Source organism: Cyanistes caeruleus, chromosome 5, assembly GCF_971803275.1.
Source record: "Cyanistes caeruleus chromosome 5, bCyaCae1.hap1.1, whole genome shotgun sequence".
Classification (NCBI taxonomy): Eukaryota; Metazoa; Chordata; class Aves; order Passeriformes; family Paridae; genus Cyanistes; species Cyanistes caeruleus.
In genome coordinates, this window is record NC_141705.1 from 38442952 (window position 1) to 38463132 (window position 20181).

The 20181-nt window shown below is 36.5% G+C and overlaps 1 long non-coding RNA gene across 1 annotated transcript in view; it reads right to left on the reverse strand.

Moving 5' to 3' along the window:
* Positions 1-20181, reverse strand: part of LOC147653052 (uncharacterized) — a 40129-nt gene that overhangs the window by 16418 nt on the left and 3530 nt on the right. The window contains exons 2-5 of the long non-coding RNA XR_015287042.1: positions 12202-12395; positions 10488-10605; positions 8978-9051; positions 7847-8061 (exon numbers count right to left, since the gene is read on the reverse strand). This is a non-coding gene — a long non-coding RNA (uncharacterized LOC147653052). The remainder of the gene's footprint in view (positions 1-7846; positions 8062-8977; positions 9052-10487; positions 10606-12201; positions 12396-20181) is intronic.

The window sequence follows — 20181 nt, forward strand, 5'->3', positions numbered from 1 at the left end:
TAAAATAATGCCTTGACAAAAATTATTCTTGAAACCTAAGTTCTTTTATACAATTATTTATACATTTGTGTTTATATTTCTATACTTAAAAATTTAATTTCAGCTCCACAAATGAAATGTGCAAAAGCAGTATTTAATCACTAAGTCAACAAATTAACTTTTTACCTGCATCCAGAGAGATTATTAGAATTCTTTCACGTTTTTTGTTTTCTCATTATACTTTTCCGAGATTTCTGTCAGTTCCTAAACATATTCATTGCATTTTGTCATATTTGATATGCTAGTGATTCCTCCCTTTCAGTGAAATGAAAAAAGAATATTTTCACTCTTTGAATTTCATCATATTTTATTGGACAGTACACCAGATACCTTCAAGACTGTGAAATAATTATTTTTTGGGTTTAGCTCCTAGATACATAGGAAGCGAATCCTTTATCAGTGCACTTTATCAGCTTTAGACAGCCCCTCTTTCAGACTTTCTCACAAACCATCAGCTTTAGACACATGAAAGATTTATTGGCCAATACCTGTGAATATTTTCTTCCTCTACCCCAAGGTGTGCAGGGTCTTCAGTCAAAATTCAACTCTTGTCTAAACAATTGCAGAGCTGTTTATCAGTACTTTATGGCTTTGAGTACAGAAAGGTGTGTTTTTTCCTTGTTCCAATAGGATTGGGAGAAGTTTCTGCTCCAAACAACCCTTGCAAAAGCTCTGTTATGAAGTAAATCATGCTGCCTCATATGTTCTCCACAGAGATGACAATTGGAGATGACAAATTGGATCTCTGGCTGTGTTTTACAGGACTTCTCATTGTGTTCACAACCTCTTAATTATGCCCTTGGAGATATTGTCTTCAGTTCTCTTGCCCTTATCCAAACCCAAATATTTCACATAACTTGTCACTCCTATGGCCTCAAATGCTGATTTTTATATCTAGATTTTATAACTTAGAATTTTTTCCCATTTCCTCCTCTGACTTTTTGTGTACAGCTGTTGTGAAAACCATGCCTCTTTGTAGCAGTTACTGGGGAGGACAGTGTTTGTCTTACACCGGCCTTCTTAGCAGAACCTGAAAGTTTGTCTGGGGTGCTGGGAGAGTTTTCTGCAGCTCACAGCTTTTTCCATGACATGAATCCACACTGGACTATCAGCATGTGCTAATCCCAGCTACTCTGGTGAACCAGCTGAGAGTTTGTAACAAGCAATTTGGAGAGCAGCAGCTTCCTGAAACACCTCTGACTGGTAGACCCTTTGAAGCCAGTCCTCAGCTGTCAGCTCAGCTGTTCAGTTTTACATTGGCTCTACAATATACCAAGAACTTTGCGTGGTCAGACACAAATTTTAATGGAGAAGAGAAAGCACATGACGGTCACAGAACAAATTCCTGATCCCCATCAGTCACATGCTATTTTGTCAGGCTTAAATTCAACCTAAATCTGCCTTGTTTCCCTTGCTTGTGTGTGGTGTGTCAGAACATGGTCATCGGCTGAAAAGGGTTGCATGCTTTCAGACAAAACATCATTTTCCATTACGCAATCATTTACTAACTTCCTTAATTTTTTGCTTAACCTTTTAATTCAAGTAAAGGTTTGTTTTTGATTTCTGTAATTTAACTAAAAAATATTAAAAGAAAAATGTGCAGGCTTCCTATTTACTTCTCTCTTTCACTTGGGCCAGTTAAATAAAATTTGTCACATGACAGCAACAGTGTCATTCTGTTCAGTTAGGCTTAGCCTCAGTCAGTATCTCATGAGACCAAACCCCTGCTCTCATTCATTTATCATAGATAAAGTGCTTGGATGTGGTGAACAAAATTGTTCAACTCCTTCAATAAACAGAGTACTGAATGATAAAGCAGCTCTCAAAAGGATATGTTATGCTATTAATATTTCCTATAGTAATTATTTCTGTGCTTAAATAAAAGGAACTATAGCAAAGTAGATTTTCCCCTTTGTTGATTTTCTTGTTTTCTTGTGTCTCATTTTAGACACTGGACTAAAACCATTTCCTTATCATATAAGCAATTCACTCCATGAATGCTTATATGTATATGCTTATCATGTAGATGAACTGTTCGTTCATCTACAGTGAAAAAAGGTTATGACTTTTAGTTCAAAGAAAACCACTAAAACAACATTTTTTATGTAATGAATGAAGAAGGTTTCATTAAAATTAAATCTTTGGCACAGGTGAATAAAGACAAGTATAAATAACAGAAGATGTTCAAGAATGTGCTTTAGTTCATCTGCAGGCAAGAAAATCCAAGTTTCTTTCTGCAACTTGAACACAAGAAAAAAAAAGTTGTATTTTTTTTTTTTTTTAACTAAATGTAGAGGAAGGATATAATACTGGTTTCCATCATAAAATCAATGCAAATCTGGTTAGAGGGAAAATTAATAACATTAAGCAGTAATGGCAGAGGTGAAGTAATGGATGTTTCCTCTTAGCTTTTTTTGAACATTTATTTTAAAACTAGACCAGTTACAATGACACATGTATCCACTGACAGATAAATTCTGGACATAACACATAAATTGCATTATCGGGTTGGACATCAGCTTCCTAAACTTAATCACAAGAAGTTAGACTACTTATTTTCTTATGTTGCTGGGGCCATGACAACACTGGTATAATCTTTTTCCAGTGAACCATTATTGAAGCTTGAATATTTTATAGCCACAAGGACAGCTAGATAATCTCCTCTGTGTGTGTTCACACATGTATTGATGGGAGGAGCTATTCCATTCCTGCTGTAATTTTTCAGAAATGTACTGCATTGTTGGTAGATCTGTTTTTTTATGCAAATAGATATTGAAAAAAAACCAAAATTCTATGATACTCTCTCCAGTTCGCTTGTCAGTATATTCTTACTCTGAATGGCCTCTTCTAATGAACCTTATAAATGCTCTTGGCAGCTAACTGGGAAATGTTAATCAAGGATTTCACTTAACAAGGAGCTGCAAATTATCCAACTTGTTAAGTTTTCCGATAGCCATCTTTCGAATTTAATTATTGGCACTGTTTTTCACCCACCACTCAAAGACAATGATTTCACTATTTTATAAATTGCATTATCAAGGATTTTGCATCACTTTAATAAATAATAATTCTGTCAGATTCTTATGGAACATAACTCTAGTGAGCTATTAACAAGCTCTTAATGGTTATCATATCAATACATCTGATAAGTATCATAAGTCTTAATAAAGAAAAATTATGCGAAGAGAGAAAAGCCCCATGGGCCTTGCTGCAGCCATGATTATGTTGGTAATATATACAGAAACTGAAAATGTCTTCCCACTCTTCCAGCTGTTTAAGCAAGTACTGCCTGTATGACAGGCAATAATTATTTAGTGAAATCCTAACAGCAGGAAAGTGAATACAGCTCTCCCACAGACTAGAGGCAGATGCTGAAATTCTGGGGCAGGATAGGATTTAAGGCACTCCCACATCTTCACTAAATTTCTTCAACTAGCTTACCCCTTTGATTGCTGTGTTGTTTCCAGCATTTTGATGTCCTTTGGTGTTACTGCACAGTGAGTTGTCTAAGTTGGCTATTGTTAAATCTTCTGAGACATGGTTCAAGCACAGTGTCACCAACGTTGTGACACCTGATTCCAGTTTACTGATTAGTCTGAAAACTGACTAAGCATTAATCTTTTGTTCAGTGTTGGGTATGTAGACTGTGATTATTCAGAGCATCTCTTCCTAAAAAAGAGACAATATCCTTGGAAATCTCCATGACACCAAATGAGTTAACCAGAAACTGAAAAACCTGAAGAATCTACTTCTGATATAGGATGGGTCAGTAATTTATGGAAAATATGTGGTTTAGTGAAGCAGAATTTACATTTTATTGGAAGCAAACTACTATTGAGCAGTACCTCTCTCCAATTTTTTAATTTGTATTTCAATAAAGTGTAATTTCGTTTTCTTTCTTGTTAATGTCTAGGAATATAATTATCCCTCAGAAAAAAGCTTTCAACCAAACCACATAAAAGCGTTTCTGCTGCAACACTGGTGCCTATGAACCATTGTTTGAGCATGTTAATGCCCTGCTGTAACAATAGATAAGGATAGAAGTGTGTGGCCAGAGAGGCCAGAGTTGTTTGTAAAGAGTCTTTGGGGACCAAGAAACAATCTATTCACTAATATAAATCATGAGCTGTTAAAGTGAAAAACAAAATCTCCTTTGCAGGAATGAAGAAATCACCAGACATCAGTGGAATTACATTTGGGCCACTTATGTATTATTCAGTAGACAATAGAAAACGTAGTAATTGATTTTGGAGAGGATAAGATTTGTCCAAATGAATCTTTCAAAGCCAGATAAACTATTTTTCACCCCAATATTATCCCCAGCAGCTGAGTCATGGCTAGAAAAAAAGCACTAAAATGAAGTTAAAAAAACCCTGACTAGGGATTAAGACATTCATAACAGTGCTGGTGCAGTGTTTTTAATGTTTTTCTACCAAAAATCCACCTTTCTTTTTATTTTTAAGTATTCTGTTTAATCACAATTACCATAGGCATTTCAGACAAATCCAATTTGACTTGACTTTCATGGATGTTTAGAAAATACTTCTGTATTTTCTGTCTGTAGCTTATTTGCTTTCCTTTAGAAAATAGGGGATTGCCAAAGGAAATCTCAGTGTTTCTATAATAATAATAAAAAAATCTGTAATAAAAAATAAAATCTTCTCTCTAAAAGAGAACTTTTTTTCTGCAGGGCTTAATTGAGCAGGATTGGATATTAACACACACTTTTCTAAGCCAGTTTATTGGATTCAGTATTTTTCTGTCATATTAAAGATAATACAAGACTGAAATCCACGGTTAAACAATGTATAGGATAAGAAAAATCTACAGAGAAATTGACACCTAACTCACTTTTGACCTATAAATTCTATAGACTGTTATACTTGACCTATGGCAAAGTGATATCTTGATCCATTACTACATCCTAGAAAAACACTTCTTTTCACCTATGATTTCTCTTTTTAGTACCAAATATTTGGGGTTTTTTATTCCAAATATATTTAGCAGACAAGGAATGTTGTCCAGGCATAGAGATACTACACACAACTGAAACACTCACTTCTCTCAACAGGGAAATGGAGACACTGAAGTAGGGAGTTTATAAAGATGTAAAATAGTTTAAATCATAGAATCATCAAGGTTTGAATAGACCTTCAAGATCACCTAAGTCATCCTTCAGCCTAGCACTACCATAATCAACCCTAAACCATATCACCACATCACCACATCCAGATGCCTCTTGAACACTTCCAAGAGACAGAGATTTCTCTACCTCCCAGGGCAATTTATTCCAGTGCCTAACCAATCTTTCAGTGAAAAAAAAGTTTTCCTAATATCTAATTTGAACCTCCCCTGGTGCAATTTTAGGCTATTTTCTCTCATCCTTTCACATGAGACTTGACAGAAGAGACTGAACCCCACCTCAAGACAGCCTCCTTTCAGGTAGGAAGCAACATGGAAACTGTAGAGAAGTAACAATTGCAGAGAGCAAGGAGGTTCCCCCTGAGCCTCCTTTCCTCCAGATTAAGCAACCCCAGTTCCCTCAGTCACTCCTCACAGGATATGTTTTTCTAGAGTACAGGGGGACAGTCTGGTCCTGCTGGCCACACTATTCTTCAAATAGGCCAAGTAGCCACTGGCCCTGGTCACCTGAGCACGCTGCTGGCTCTCACCAAGCTGGTTGTACACCAGCGCCCTGAGTCCCCGTTCCTTGCCCTTGCCAAAGCTGATGTGGATTTTATCTTCACTGCCTTCTTCCAGTCCTCAAGCGTTCTTCCAGATTTTTGCCAGCATTGTTGCTTCTCAGAATGCAGTTTTTTAAAATGAAGATTTGAGATATTTTTGTCTCTGTCTCTTGTGCCAGAAAGATCCAGATATTTGTGACACTGTGAACTTAATTTTCTCTAACTTTGTGAGATTGGCTTTTGTGAAGTTTCTGTGAGTTAATCCTTTGGCTTGAAGGCCAATACTTTTGCCCTGTTTGAAACTACATAACCAATGTGTAGATAAATGTTTTGTAGATGAAATGGAAAGTCTTACAGGTTGGATTAGATAGGAACAGAGTATTATGCATTTGACTAAAGACTAATGTTGGTGCAACTGCTTGTGTTACAGGACAGGCCAGTTTCCCAATGAGTCATTGTCTTGACCTTTCTCATGCACGGCAAAACAGCTTTGCCATAAGAAACTGTTTAATTCTAGGTGATTTTATGCACTATATTAATATTAATCAGTACATAATTTTTTATAACTTGTTTTTCATTGCTCTCATCACATCCCTTTTCTATTTTAAGCAGTGGTGAACAGAAAATATTGATCATAAAATTGTAAGGTCAAATGTCAAGATTCTAGAAGAATCAGAGGGAATGCAATTTTTTTTGCTGCTAACATTTTGACAACTATTGTTTCCTGATTGATGTGTGTTACTGTATCTTCTCTGTGCTTGAAGCAAGATGGTATGGTGATTTCACTAGTAACAATCAGAACTCCATTGGAATGGGAACTAAGTTTATAAGTATTTCCACCTTAAAAAAGAAGGAAATGCACCCAGGTTTTCCAGAAACATTTAGATAAATTTAATTATTTCAATAATGTAGAAACATTGCAATCTGCCATATAAATAATTTTCAAAAGAATTGCACTTGTGAACAGTCAATGAGTTTGTCCATGAAATGCAGTAATAGCTGCAGAGGATTGCTTACTGTGAAGTAAGTAGTGCTGTCTTTTGAACACCATGTCTAATAAAAAAATATTTAGCCTCAGGCTGGTACTGCACAATCATTATAGCTCTTACATTATACACATACTTTAATTATGCTAATATGGTTATTCTGTCCATTGAACCCATATATTAAATTCAGATGATTAAAGTCATTAGCAACATAAAAAAACCCAGATAAAACTATGAATATGAAGAAGCATTAAAGATAATGTTTGCTTTCCCAAATGTTGACCTATAAACTGCTTTTGATGTATTAAAATAGTCTTAGTATTATATATGCATTTTAAAATTTCAAGTTCTCCTTAAGATTCGTGGAAGAAAACTAAATAATTCTCCTGTAAATTTTCAAACCTTAACATAGGATGTGAATGTGCTGAATTAGAGCCTTTTGCAGGCCTCTTTCTTCTTACTCTCATTTCTCACTTTGTCTGTCATCAAGGTCTAAATATACTAGTTTTATCATAGATGCAAAACTTTCAGCAGGGAAGAAAAATGAACAGAGAAACAAGAACACACTGAACATGAACACATAGCACAAATCAGTCAATACCACTGCCTTGGAAATACTACTTTCTGGTTTTGTTTTCATCAGCTTTTCTTAACTGCTTTACAAGTACACTAATTATGGTAGTGGAATTGTTTGAAATTGGTCATGGAAAGTTGTGATTTTATGTTAGATTTTGAGCTGAAGTGCAATGTGGAGTTACAAGAAAATTATACCTTTTGTTTCATAGCATTTAGAGGACATAACTGGTAAGAAAGTCAAAGACAAAAGAAAAGAGAGAAAACAAGCTAACAATAATTGCTCCTGACAACCATAGGTCTGCTGCTGTTAATAGATGTGATTTTTCAGCCCATCTCTAATTGTCATGCAGATTGAATGAATGATCTTTTTTTCTCTTTCAAACTAAGTAACAAAGTATCCTCAATAATTTGCATTCATTATTAATGATGTTACATTGCCATACAACATTTATATTTCTGAGAAGCTTGATTTTAGAGATTGTCCAAGAAATAAAAGTAAGGCCATGTCAGTGGACAAAAATCTAGACAAGTAATACCAATTTGGAGCATTTTGTCACTTACCACAGAGAAAGTTCTCATGCCTCTGCGTCCTGCTTATGGTGTCACCAAATATCAGCAGTGTTTCCAGTCTATCCTTTCAAGCATGGATGTTCTTTTCAAGGCAGCATCTTATGGCATTCTTCAAATTCTTGTTATTATGACTCTTGACATGTCTAGTGATCTGTTCTGTGAATACTTACTAGTTTCTTGCATAGAAGTCAGTCTTGGGCATATCACTGATATAAAGATCAAAGGAATAGTATGTGAGTAAGGACAAGGTTAAGGGTACTAATAAGTGCTCATGATTAATCTGCTTTTCTACTCTGTTTCTCTCAAAATCATTTGTCTGAGAAAAGTGATGAATAAAGCAAGTGAAATGGCATTCCCTGAGATCTCTGTTTGTCTCCACAAACCAATACCCTCTCCGGCCTTTGTCTTCTATTTTCCTGGCCTTAAAACAGTCTTGGAACATCAGATGGCCCTTGCCAAGATGGACCAGCACGGACCTTCCTCTCTCCCTGGCTGCTTTGGTGGTGGAGCTACAACACTGACTGCACTTCTTCAGCAGCCAGACCTCAAGGAGTAGAGACCAAATTCTCTGCAGTGAGTGTACAAGTCTCCTGTTCATCAAGTTTAGATAGTGATCTTTGGAAACTCTTACAGGAGATAAATGACTGAGGTTGTATAAATATTTAAATATTTATACTATAGCCTTAAAAAACCCTCACAGCAACAGATATATAATACTTTTAAGACAAAATAATTTCAACAAAACCATAGAGGTTACACCTAACCTGGAATTTGCAGTAGGAGATGCATACCCTGAAATAGTTAATTAATATTTATTTATGCAAATAGTCCTCTTGGTCTTAGCAGCAGTTACAGGAGAAGTATGACAGTGTCCAAGTTGAACCTATCAGACCCTGTTGATGTAAATGATGAAGCTCCATCCAGATCAAGACAGGGCTGTCATATAAATTTGCAGCGAGTGAAGATCTGGAAGGGCAAAACAACTCAGCAGGATGCAAGTATCAAAGACAACAGAATGAATCTAGGTCACTGGGGTGTGACAGCACCAAAATTATTTGCAAGTTCCCTGATTTCAAAAAACTTTGTGGTATGCAAAAAAACAGGAATAAGGAGCCTGCCTACCCTCATGCCTTATGGCTTGTTTTTGTGCAATATGCTGGCCCAGGTGTACAAGCCAGATCTCTTTCAGCATTTCCCTGTGAACATGACAGAAGAATTCACTTTGGTCTCTTCTTTCAGTCAATAGGCATTATAGCACTGCTGTCTCCTCTGCTTTTCTTCTCTAGAATGCTGATTTGGTAGAGTTCATGTGACACAGCACAACAAAAAGTTACATTTATTCTAATACTGTCTCCTTTTGTCCCACATCATTTACAGTCTGCAGATTTTCATAGATAAAACAGTGCTCATTCAACTCAGGCATTTTTCTCAGGGGAATGTTTTTTATTATCTATATAATTAGAAGTTAAACAAAGATCAAAAAAGTCTGACAAAGACCACAGAGAGAAAAATAGAAACATGTCTATGCAGTTTCAAGCAAACCAAAATCAAATGTTTCATATCAGTTATGAGGTTTGCTTAAATCTGGTAAATTTTTAAAACTGAAGTAAAATTTCAGTGAAGAAAATTCTCAGATTAAGGAAATGAACCATGCATTTTGAGTCTGCTAGATGTTTTTTCATCCTCACAGTTGTTCAGCTATATAATGTAAATGGTAAAATGTTCCTGTGAACCTGAATCTTTTTAATGATTTCATGGCATTTTTTACCAAAAGAAGGCAAGAGAAAGATTATGCCCTGGTCTAAAATCAAATTCTATTTATTCTTAGCTTTGTAGACACTGAAGTTACAGACCACATATTTCTTTCCACATACACCAGATGTGAAAAAACTGCATGGGGAAAATGAAACAAAAAAAAATCTCGGGATTTCTATGTATTTGTGTCATTTCACTCTTCAAGCATGTTTTTGTGAGGCTCATTTGAACAGTTTAATGTTAGAAGTAAAGCAGTGATGGATCAGAGGGTAGAGCAAAAGGAAGGAGGCCAAACCTGGGTGAGAACACAGTCACATGTTCAGACAGAGTTCCATAAAATGTTACTGTTGCATATCATGCGCAGGACAGTGACTTGTATATATATTTTCATATGGTCATATATATAGAATATTTTTAAATATTCAAGCTGGGAAAGACCTCTAAGATCCAGTCCAGCCATTAACCTAATACTGTCAAATACACCACTAAACCATGGGCCTGAGTACCACATCCACTTATCTTTTAAATACCACTACAGATGTGTACATAACCCACTCCTCAAGATAGGCTATTTTAAAACTGTCCTTACTGATATTTACAATTGATTCTTTCAATTATTTGTGCAGAGTAACACTATGTTTCGACTAAATACTCCTCTGTACTAAGTGGTAGGAACAAATGATTTCTCAGACACTTGATCAGTGTGTGCTTGCAGGTGTTTGAATGTGTTAAAATTTACATTAAACTTAATTTTTCATTGCTCAACAGGGAAAGTCGTCAGCAGTTTAGATATGGTAAAGACCAGTTAGAAGGTTATTTAAAGTTATTGAAATGAAATATAGCATACTAAAATATTTAAACCCTTCAACTTATTTACCTCTGTGCAAAGTTCCTTGAGGATCAATAATGTTTGAGAAAGTTGCCTTCTGTTCCAGATACTGCTTGAATATGAGCGGATGCCCACATCAATTTTCTTTATAACCAGTAGATGACAACTGTAGAAGAGAAATATTTTACAATCTAGACTTTTGTTTGTTTGGGGATGGGGGCCTGGGGGTGGTGATGTTTGTACTTCTGAAACCTGTGTTTACCTTCCTCCTGCAAACGAGGTGAAAGGAACCTACGTTGATAAATGCACATCTTCATTACAAACATCGACTGACCTTTCTGTATATGTCAGTGACAATAAGCAGGCTTTTGCAACAAGCCTGTGAGAATGAAAGCAACTTAAAGACACCCTTTTAAAGAATAAGATAAGCTTTGAATGGGGGAGGATCACAAGAGTTGAATTTCAGTGTGTAATCAATAACTTCAAATTCATAACTGACCTTTCTGAAGATTAGAAAAATGGAACAATATTGTAAATTTAAGACTGAAAACAGCCTCCAAAGAAGTATTGCAGTTTATTCCATTGATAGAGATTCCAAGTCATGTACTCTGAATTTTAATGCAGATCAGGTTCTGGAAACAGGATCTGTGGCAGTAATATAATTTTATTAATCAGGCTGTGTTTGGGTTGATAAGTTTATAATTTGCCTGTGAGCAATCAGAGCTACATGTAGGGCCATTCAATTTTTCAACTAAGTCAGGCTACATGAGGAAAGCAGTTGTTGCGAAAGGCAAACTGACAGAGAGTGGATGAGAATAAATAAAACCTTCATCATAATTTTTCAGTTTTGTAGAACCCCCCCCCGCCCCCCAGAGTCAGGCCACGGAAGGTCAGCAGGACCCACAGCCATCCTTCTTGCTGGTTTGTGACTCTATAGGCTCTAAACCCTTTAGTTCCTACTGCTGCTCAATCAGATTGGAACTCAGAAAGCTGAAAGCAATCCCAACAAGTACTTTCCTTTTCTATTACATAATTTTCTCAGGAATAAAAAGCTTACTTCTGTTTTTCTGGCCTGAACCCCATGGTCCAAACCCCCACCATGGATCCCAGATCATGCATAGCTCAAGTCCTAATTTTTAGTGTCAAATCAAAGGCAATTCTGTTCTTTTATATCCTTTAAAGTTCTGATATTTCCTGACTTTTACTCCCCATGCAGCTCAGCTCTTGACATAAATGAAAATTCCACTTTAAAGAGCATAGAATTGGCAGACTGGCATGTAGATGAAGTTACAGATCTCAAGGACACTTTCAAGTTGCAAGAGGTGAGTGAACACCCAGTAGATTATGAGTCAGAAAATGTCAGAATAATCATAGGAGGATACTCCTATGGCTTACTTGACCTTTTTTTCCTTTTTTTTTTCTTTAAGGGAAAAACCTTCAACTTTCCTTGCACTTGTTTTCTTTCCCTTACTCAGAAATTAAAAACATGTTCTTAAAGCCAAGAAAGCAATTGAGAACTGCTCATACTGTTAATATTTTATAGCTTGACAGTGGACTGAGTGCCAAAAAAAGAATGCATTTTCAAATGACAATAAATGTACTTCAAGATATTTATAATTAACTCTTGTAGAGCTCTTTAAAAGTAGAGAACAAAGTAAAATAATTGTTTTGTGCAGGAAGGGATAGACAGGAAATAACTGTTCTTTTCTGAAATATTTTTTTCTCTGACAGAGTAATGCACAATAGAAAAACAAACATATACCTTTAGAGAATTTTGTCTCTGGGATACTCAGCTGAAGCATATTGATTCAGACTCTTTCTGAGATAAATATGTTACTCTTTTCTTTCAGGCAAAAAGACGGACTAACAACAGTCTTTTGTTCTGGTGGGGCTGCTGTGAGCCGATTGTTCAAGTTCTTGCTTCCCTGCTAGCCCCACAGCCAGGCTTGAAAATGTCTGCAGAGATGAAGACATTCATTTGTCATCAGCTACCTCAACATCAGACAACTTCACTCCACATGCACTCTTCAGCAGGTCTGAGGGCTTCTTCTGCAATCCTAGGGCCGACAGACCAGCAAAGCCTGTTCATGCCAGCCTGTGGGAATGGTCCTTCACTGTAAGCTGGGGTGAGGTTCTCACTGCTCTAGAAAGCATTGATCAGTTTAGTTCTGTTCCTACATGAAAAAAATATTCTCCTATGGGAAAATCCGGGGTGTGATTGCAATTTGATGCAGAAAATGAGGCTTTTTTAGACTAAAATTATCCTATAGGGCAAATAAAAAATATTCAGTAAAAACGCAATTTTAATATCAAAAAATTATTCTGGAGATGTGATTTTGAGTATTTCCTGAATATAAGTGAGGAATATTATAAAAACTTGCTCTCACTTCTTTGAATAAACTTCATGAATGCTATATAATGGCTGCTATTAACATATGCATGAAAATATCATGTTAACAGAAAACAAATACCTATCTTTTGCCACAGCCTATAGAAATAAGCAGCCCTTTTGCCTAAAAAAAATCAACTGTTTGCTCACAGCTATTTTTTCACACAAAATTCTGCAATCCTTATCCAAGTGCCAAGTAACTCCAAGAAGAACCTTCCTGAAGGCCCTGTTAAAGGCACCTTAACCACAAAGGAACAAGGATACAGATGCCTCCTATCCAGTGTCCAGTCCACAGCACCAGGATCCAGTTCCTTCAGCACCATTGGGCCCAAATCCCCTGGCCATATTTTGCCACAGCTTTTGAATGCATCCTGTGGCATCGCAAAAGTACAGGTGGAATGGCAAGGGAAGACACATTTGGGGTTAGATTACTACTCCCAAGGGCTGCAGTCTACATCTCATTCTTGCTGACTTCCCACCAGTTTCCCAAGGTAGCTAACACAAAGTGCAGTTCATTGTCTGCATGTAGAAGATGACTACATGAAGTTCAGGAAATCCTTCTTATCACTCAGATGTCCACTCTTAACAGAGAAATAGCTTCTGCCTTCAAGGAGGCTGTGTGGAAAAGGTAGATCCTCTTTAGCACTCCCAGTTAGGAGCCTAGTAAGGGTATGAGAAGGTGCAGCATGTCAGATCCCATGTCAGTTCCCAGTAAGATGATGGCTTGACTTTGCTAATAAGGAATAGTTACCAAATATCCTGATTTACCCAAGAGCCCACCAGGATGACACTCAGCAACAACAAAGACCCTCTGCCACTACAGATCTTCATTACTGACAACCCTCTATGTGGTACCTACCAGCCTTCTCCTCTCCTTGGGGTATCTTCATTAAACCCCTGGTGTGCCTGATCTAACAGAGAGAAGCAGAAAAAATCCCCTTGAATCACTAATTTTACAACAGAACTCGGTTTGCTTCTGTTTAAAATATGTAACAAAATGTATCTTGATATTTGTGGAAAAATAATTATATCTTAAAATATTACCCTGGGATTCATGAGAAACAAAATAAAAAATAAGAACTGCCATAACAATATTTTTCCAGCCTATTAACATCCAATTCCAACTCTTTTTTTTTGGCAATTCGACATTATCTTTTCTACATCTACTCTTCAGTCCTCCCTTTGCAAGACAGCTGTCACAATTTTAAATGAAAATGTTAGAATTTTACAGTGAAAAATATTTTTTAGAAATAACATCAAAATTTCTTGCTGTTCCATTTACTAATGAGCTGCAGATTCTATTTATCATTAATAAACATTTCTTGGCAAGATTGGCTTAATCTCTAGATTTATTTTTTTGTTGCTTTATTGTTCTTAAATACCCATAAGTCATCATTCATCTAATGTTACTAAGAGTAATGAATTCAATTTCTATTAAGTATTCGTGTCAAATATTTATTTTCTTTTCAAAAATCTGTGATTACAAGTGAAATCTTAGAAACATTAAAATAAAGACTTAGAAATGATAGGCTTTACATATGACTTTGCCTGAAGTGTTCGTCTTTTTTGAGCTTGAGAATGTGACTCTAAATTTAAACAGTAGAAGATAATAACCTTCCACAGAACAGAACTCACCACCACAGTGGATCAAACATTAAACTTGTGTGGTTAAAAATATAAGAACGGATGTTTTCCCATTAGTATTCACTTTGTATATTTTTCTGTGTCTCACTACTGGGCTTTTTTTATAAAAAAAACCAAAAACAAAACCAAGTAGTTTTCCTGTGGCAGAAAAAAAGGGAAAAGCAAATGGTCAAATCAGGAAAAGAATGATGCCCTTTCTTCTTCCTTGGCCAGAAAGCAGCCTGTTTGATTTGACCAGAATGTCAGGTGAAAGACTGTTGTATAACACAGGTAGTCGTCAAACAGCCAGTGGTTCCCAGCAGTGACTCCACTGGCTGCTTTTGCATTATCAGAAACTGAAGGAAGATGTGTCATCACACAGTCAGCGGTGGTCAGGGTTAGGCAGGGCATGTAAGCAAATGGTACTTTCTGAAAAAGCAGGCATGGCAAATTAAAGCTGAGGATTTACTGCTGGGCTTCTTCTCTTTGAAAAGATCAATAAAAAAAGGAATCTTGATTACATTCTATCAACATGAAGGAAGTGAAGTAACAAAATATAAGAAGGTTTTCACAAGGAAGTGTATAGAGCTTTTTAACTACATTGTCTATATTTTGCCTTAGATTTATTTCCTTATTGTTTTATTAGACACATAAAATTAAATGCTTCTCTTCACCACTTGTCTACTCATTATTTGCTTTTTGGATACAAAGCAAATAAGAGGAACTTTGAAAGAGTTTTGCAGGAAGAAAGCAAGCAGCTTCATATTTTATAATCATGATGGTCCCCTAGCTCCAAAATGACAGCATGGGAGAAAGAATAAAAGTATCTATTGAGCATGTAAGAACCATGTTGTTAGCTAGCAACTTACTAAATATCAGGAGGACTGAGATTAAACAGCAGGGAGAAAAGATGGTACATGGTACTGTAAAGGGAATTCAAAGGGAAGGAACGACAAGATCAGAGGAACAAGTCTTAAATTCTTTTGACATCTTCAAAGCAAGCAGAGTTAAGAGGAGGAGATGTATGCACAAGTTTTCATTTTACTGCACTGTATTAATTTTCACAGCCTTTTCCGGTTATGCCCTACTTATTTTCTATCTGTAAGTGCATTACCAGCCCAAAGATCCCAGTTACTGTGGGAATTGCACAGATCTCGATTACGAGAGAAACTTGTTAAAATTACTTTGCTACACACATATCTATGATACTTAGACACTTTAGTCCCCAAGCAGAGTAAAAGCCTGAGGTTGAAAATAGCGCAGATTACAGTGTTTGCAGGACTCAGACCATTTATATGCACATCTATTATCGTGTTTATAATGAACATCAGTTCACTTTACTATACTGGAGAAAGAAAAATATATGAGGTGTGATATTCAAGATATGAGGTCAGTCAACAAAAGACATGATAGGTGCTTTTTCTTCACTCTCCTGAAGGAGGAAGGAGGGTTTGGGGAAGGTAATGACCGTGCTTCCATTCCCTACTGTTTTCTGTTTTCCACCTTCTGTTCAGATTATTGCTTACATTTTAAAAAAGAGATGCTATATGGAGGTTTTCCTGGCAAGTACAAGAGCAGAGATGTATTCTACATTATTTAAATGCTGTTGAATAAAGAATGCATGATTTATGCTGAAGTAGATAAAATGATATAGGTCAGACTCCCTCATGTGGCTGTCCATGACTGTACAGAAACTCTTTCTTCCCTGATGTCCCAGGCATGTCTGTCCTGTGTCTGTGCTGCTGTCCAGTTTTCTGGCAGAAATAGCCCAGGGGACAGAACTGAGAGAAGAGATCTGTAACTCTGCTTTTTCCAATCAAATGGCTGTAGATTTGTCTCTAAGTGCAGTAATGAAACAGAACAGCTTCCTGATGGCAAAAGAGATAAAGAAGAATTAAAGGGAGAAAACCAGAAATGAGTCATGCATTTGTTTCCAGTATTAGTTATAGATACAGATATATAGAGAGTATAGAAATATATAGGTGCGTGTGTACATATATGCCTATATTAAATGTGTGCTATCATCTGGGCAGTTGCTTAGAATAAGATGCAATGAACATTAAGATTTTAGGGGATGATTCCAGTGTAACATTCCCAGAGGAAATCTGAATAACAGTAATAAACCTAGTGGAATAGGCTGCATTACTCTTCTTACACTAAGTACAAGAAAAATATATGAGCATTCATCATTAAAACATCTTGGGCAGCGAGTACAGAATAAGAAATTAAATGTAGTTCTTCATATTTTGTTTATCTACAGATGGTGGCTAATTTTGTTCAAGTGTCAGTGGTGCTTCAAACTGAGTTAGGCAGTGCGTAAACATGTGACTCAGCCTGACACTAACAGCCTGAATCCTAAGGACTAGGAGTGCGTGCTCACCCCTCTTTGATGAGATTCAGAGTGCTCTAATTCTTGTCTTTGCTCTGTTGGCAGAAATGTTCAAGTTGGCATGCATTCATACCCAATAAACACAATTGCAGAGCAAGAGGCATGAACTCTTTTTACCCTAAAGTTCAAAATCTTTTATATCTCAAGTCTTAATAGGGTTTTTTACAATGAATATGTACCATGATAAGACTACAATTACTTCTACCTCCTTTGTATTGAGAAAAACGAAAGTAATTTTATTGCCTTTCCTGACTTCAGTGCTGAATCAATTACACTGTGCAAAATCCTAGAGTTGTTTATGTTGGAAAAGACCTCTAAAATCATCAAGTCAGCTGTTAAAAGCTCCTGCCAAGTCCACCACTAAACCATGGCTCTAAGTGACATATTTACACATCTTTTGAAAACCTCCAGGGATAGTGACTCAACAGCTTCCCTGGGCAGCCTGTCCCAATGCTTCTTTTTGTGAAGAAATTTTTCCTAATATTCAGTCTAAATCTTCCCTGGCCCAACTTGACGCCAATTCCCCTTATCCTATCATTCGCGGTTAGGAGAAGAGACTGACCCCCACCTGGCTCAGCCTCCTTTCAGGCGGTTGTAGAGAGTGATAAGGTCTCCTCTCAGACTCCTTTCCTCCAGACTGAAAAATCCCAGCTGATCCATATAAGACTTGTGCTCCAGAGCCTTCACTGGCTCTGTTGCCCTTCACTGGACATGCTCCAGCACCCCAATGTCCTTCTTGCAATGAGAGGCTCAAAATTGTATTTCCTATCTGTGCAATTCAAAGGCAAAAATCAAAGAAAAGTTGTAGAGTCACAGCATATCTGTCTTGCTTTCTTGTAAATAATACCACCTATATGACTGAGTCCAGACTGAAGAGGAGTGAGAAGTGGAAAATTTAAGAAATCAGTTTGTCAGACTTTATATTCAACGATCATTCAATTTGCTTTAAATTTATATTTTTAGCTAATGTGTCTATAAATAAGAATTGAATTTACTTTTCTCTTCATGTAAATAGTGTTTTTAGACTTGTTTGTCCAGTGGAGGAAAAAAGGACTGTGTGTTAAGAAACACAGCTACCTCTGACTTATTTTAAGAGGATAATATTTATCAATTAATAAATTCAGTGTTACTGCTTTTTTCACATTATACAAATGTAACATATATTTGTAGTTCTAAGGCTTTGGTAGCACTGGTCTAACAAATTAAGTACACCATAAACTTCCAAAAACTAAATGCTGACTTTTTTATCAGTAACAGAAAATGCAATGCTTGGGAACCAAAAAACATATTAATATGGGCAATGTACTCTGGATGGTAAAAAGCCTTAAAATTATAAAATTATAATTAATAATATATATATAAACTTTGTACTGACTTTACAAACGTGATATAATGGATTAAATGATAGCAGAATGTTATGACAGATGAATATGTTAAATACAACGAGGCTACCATATGTCTTTAATTCATTTTGTTAACAGCTTGTCATGATGTTACTTATTAAATGGCAAATTAAGAAAAAGTATGGTACATAATTGCCAAAATATTTCTTTTATTGGGTTTTCCAGTGAGTACTTAGGATTGCAGTCTTTGTATCACTTTATAAAGAGGAAGTAATAGTCTTGAACAGAAGGGTACACTACACAGCTAAATAAGACTCTTAAATAAAAAGGAGAAATAAGATAGTAACTATACAAGTGAAATGTGTACATGACATCTTCTTCCTATCTTTCTTTTAGCAGCTGCAGCAGCATGGCTTTTTCAGGTACACTAAGTATATGAGTTTCTCTCTCCCAGACTCTTACAATAATATAAGCCCATTATCTTTAACATTTAGAGTAGGAACATAATGAAAACACTTTGAAAATAATGTTTAACTCACTATTCTAATAATATGAGAGGTTATTTTATTTATTGATTTGTCAGACTTGATGAATGGTGACTTACTCTGTATGGAAAAGCATGACAATCCATTTTCAGATGTTTCTAATTTCCCTTCAGTCTCCAAACTTCATCTGAGAGACAAACTGGGCCCTGCTAAAAATTGCTACAGGATGACCTGGAAAGAGTCAGACATGATGCTAAAGATTTCTTACCACCTGCTACAGCTGCTGCACTGCGGAAGCCATAGGAAATTATGATGCAAAAGCAGCAAAAAGGATATAAAATATTTCACCGTTTTGAACAAACATTACCAGTAGCTGGGCCAGATAATCAAATTGGTCATTTCCAAGAATGCTGCAGGATATTTCTTCATATGCCCTTTCTCTTGTCTCTTTCCTGCAAAACGCCTTTTCCCTGAGCATGACAAAGTTAGAGGCTGTCACTGAGCAGCACACTGCCCAATGGTGAGAGCCAGACCTATGGCTTGGCCTTAGGGACCTGACAATTATTTCAAGGTGAATTTTATGTGCAGTTAAATCATGTAACACTTTTTACATAAGTCTTTTCCTGAGAATAATAGTGGGATATGTCTCTGACAGGTCAACAGAAAGCAGAAGGTGACTGCAGCAGCCCATTTAGGATCAGAAGGGTGTCTGCATGTTGCTCACAACAAACACTTTCAATGGTCTTTGTCGAAGTTTGGTCATCAATTTTTCTACCATTCTGAGGATACCCACATGAAGAATCAACACACAGTTTTCCTTGTGTAAAATTATATTTCAGGAGAAATACATGTGTGATTAAATATCACACATGTAATAATTTTTTGGGAGGAATAATTTTTTGAGAGGAAAATTTTTAGTTTTAACTCACTTGAAAACTTTAATGTAATTTCAGAAACACCACATCAAAATAAACAAACTGTGGTTAGTTTATGCCAGTTACAGTGCAGCAGGGAATATATTATCCCCCTGCTGTAAATTAGGCTTTGGAGGAGAATTGCTTCTTTTGCTTTCTTGATGTTCCTGTTCCTCTCTCTCCCCCCGTGTAGGAACCCTAGAGAGGCTGGTATCTTAATGCAAGGACTTAGTCTGCACAAATATCCCTCTTTCGGCTCCCTCCAGTTACATTTCTCAGCATGTCCTGTGCTGGATGTACAGCACTCTGGAGTCTCAGGGCCAATTACATCTCCTTCCTATCCTCTCACTTCTCAAGTGGTTTGTCAGCACATGCTTGTCCTATTTCCCTTAAACTCCCCTCCACTCTCTAGGTAGCTACACCCTTTGTATGCATTTCCTGTAACACACAACACCGCAGACCTTTTCATACTTCTCTCTGATAATTGTATCTGATAAAAAGGTGAGGAGGGTTGCACATCACAAGAAATTTATTAAAAGCTCATGATTATTCACAATAGTCCCCTCCAAAAAGCACAAGACAACACCCCACTCCCAGCC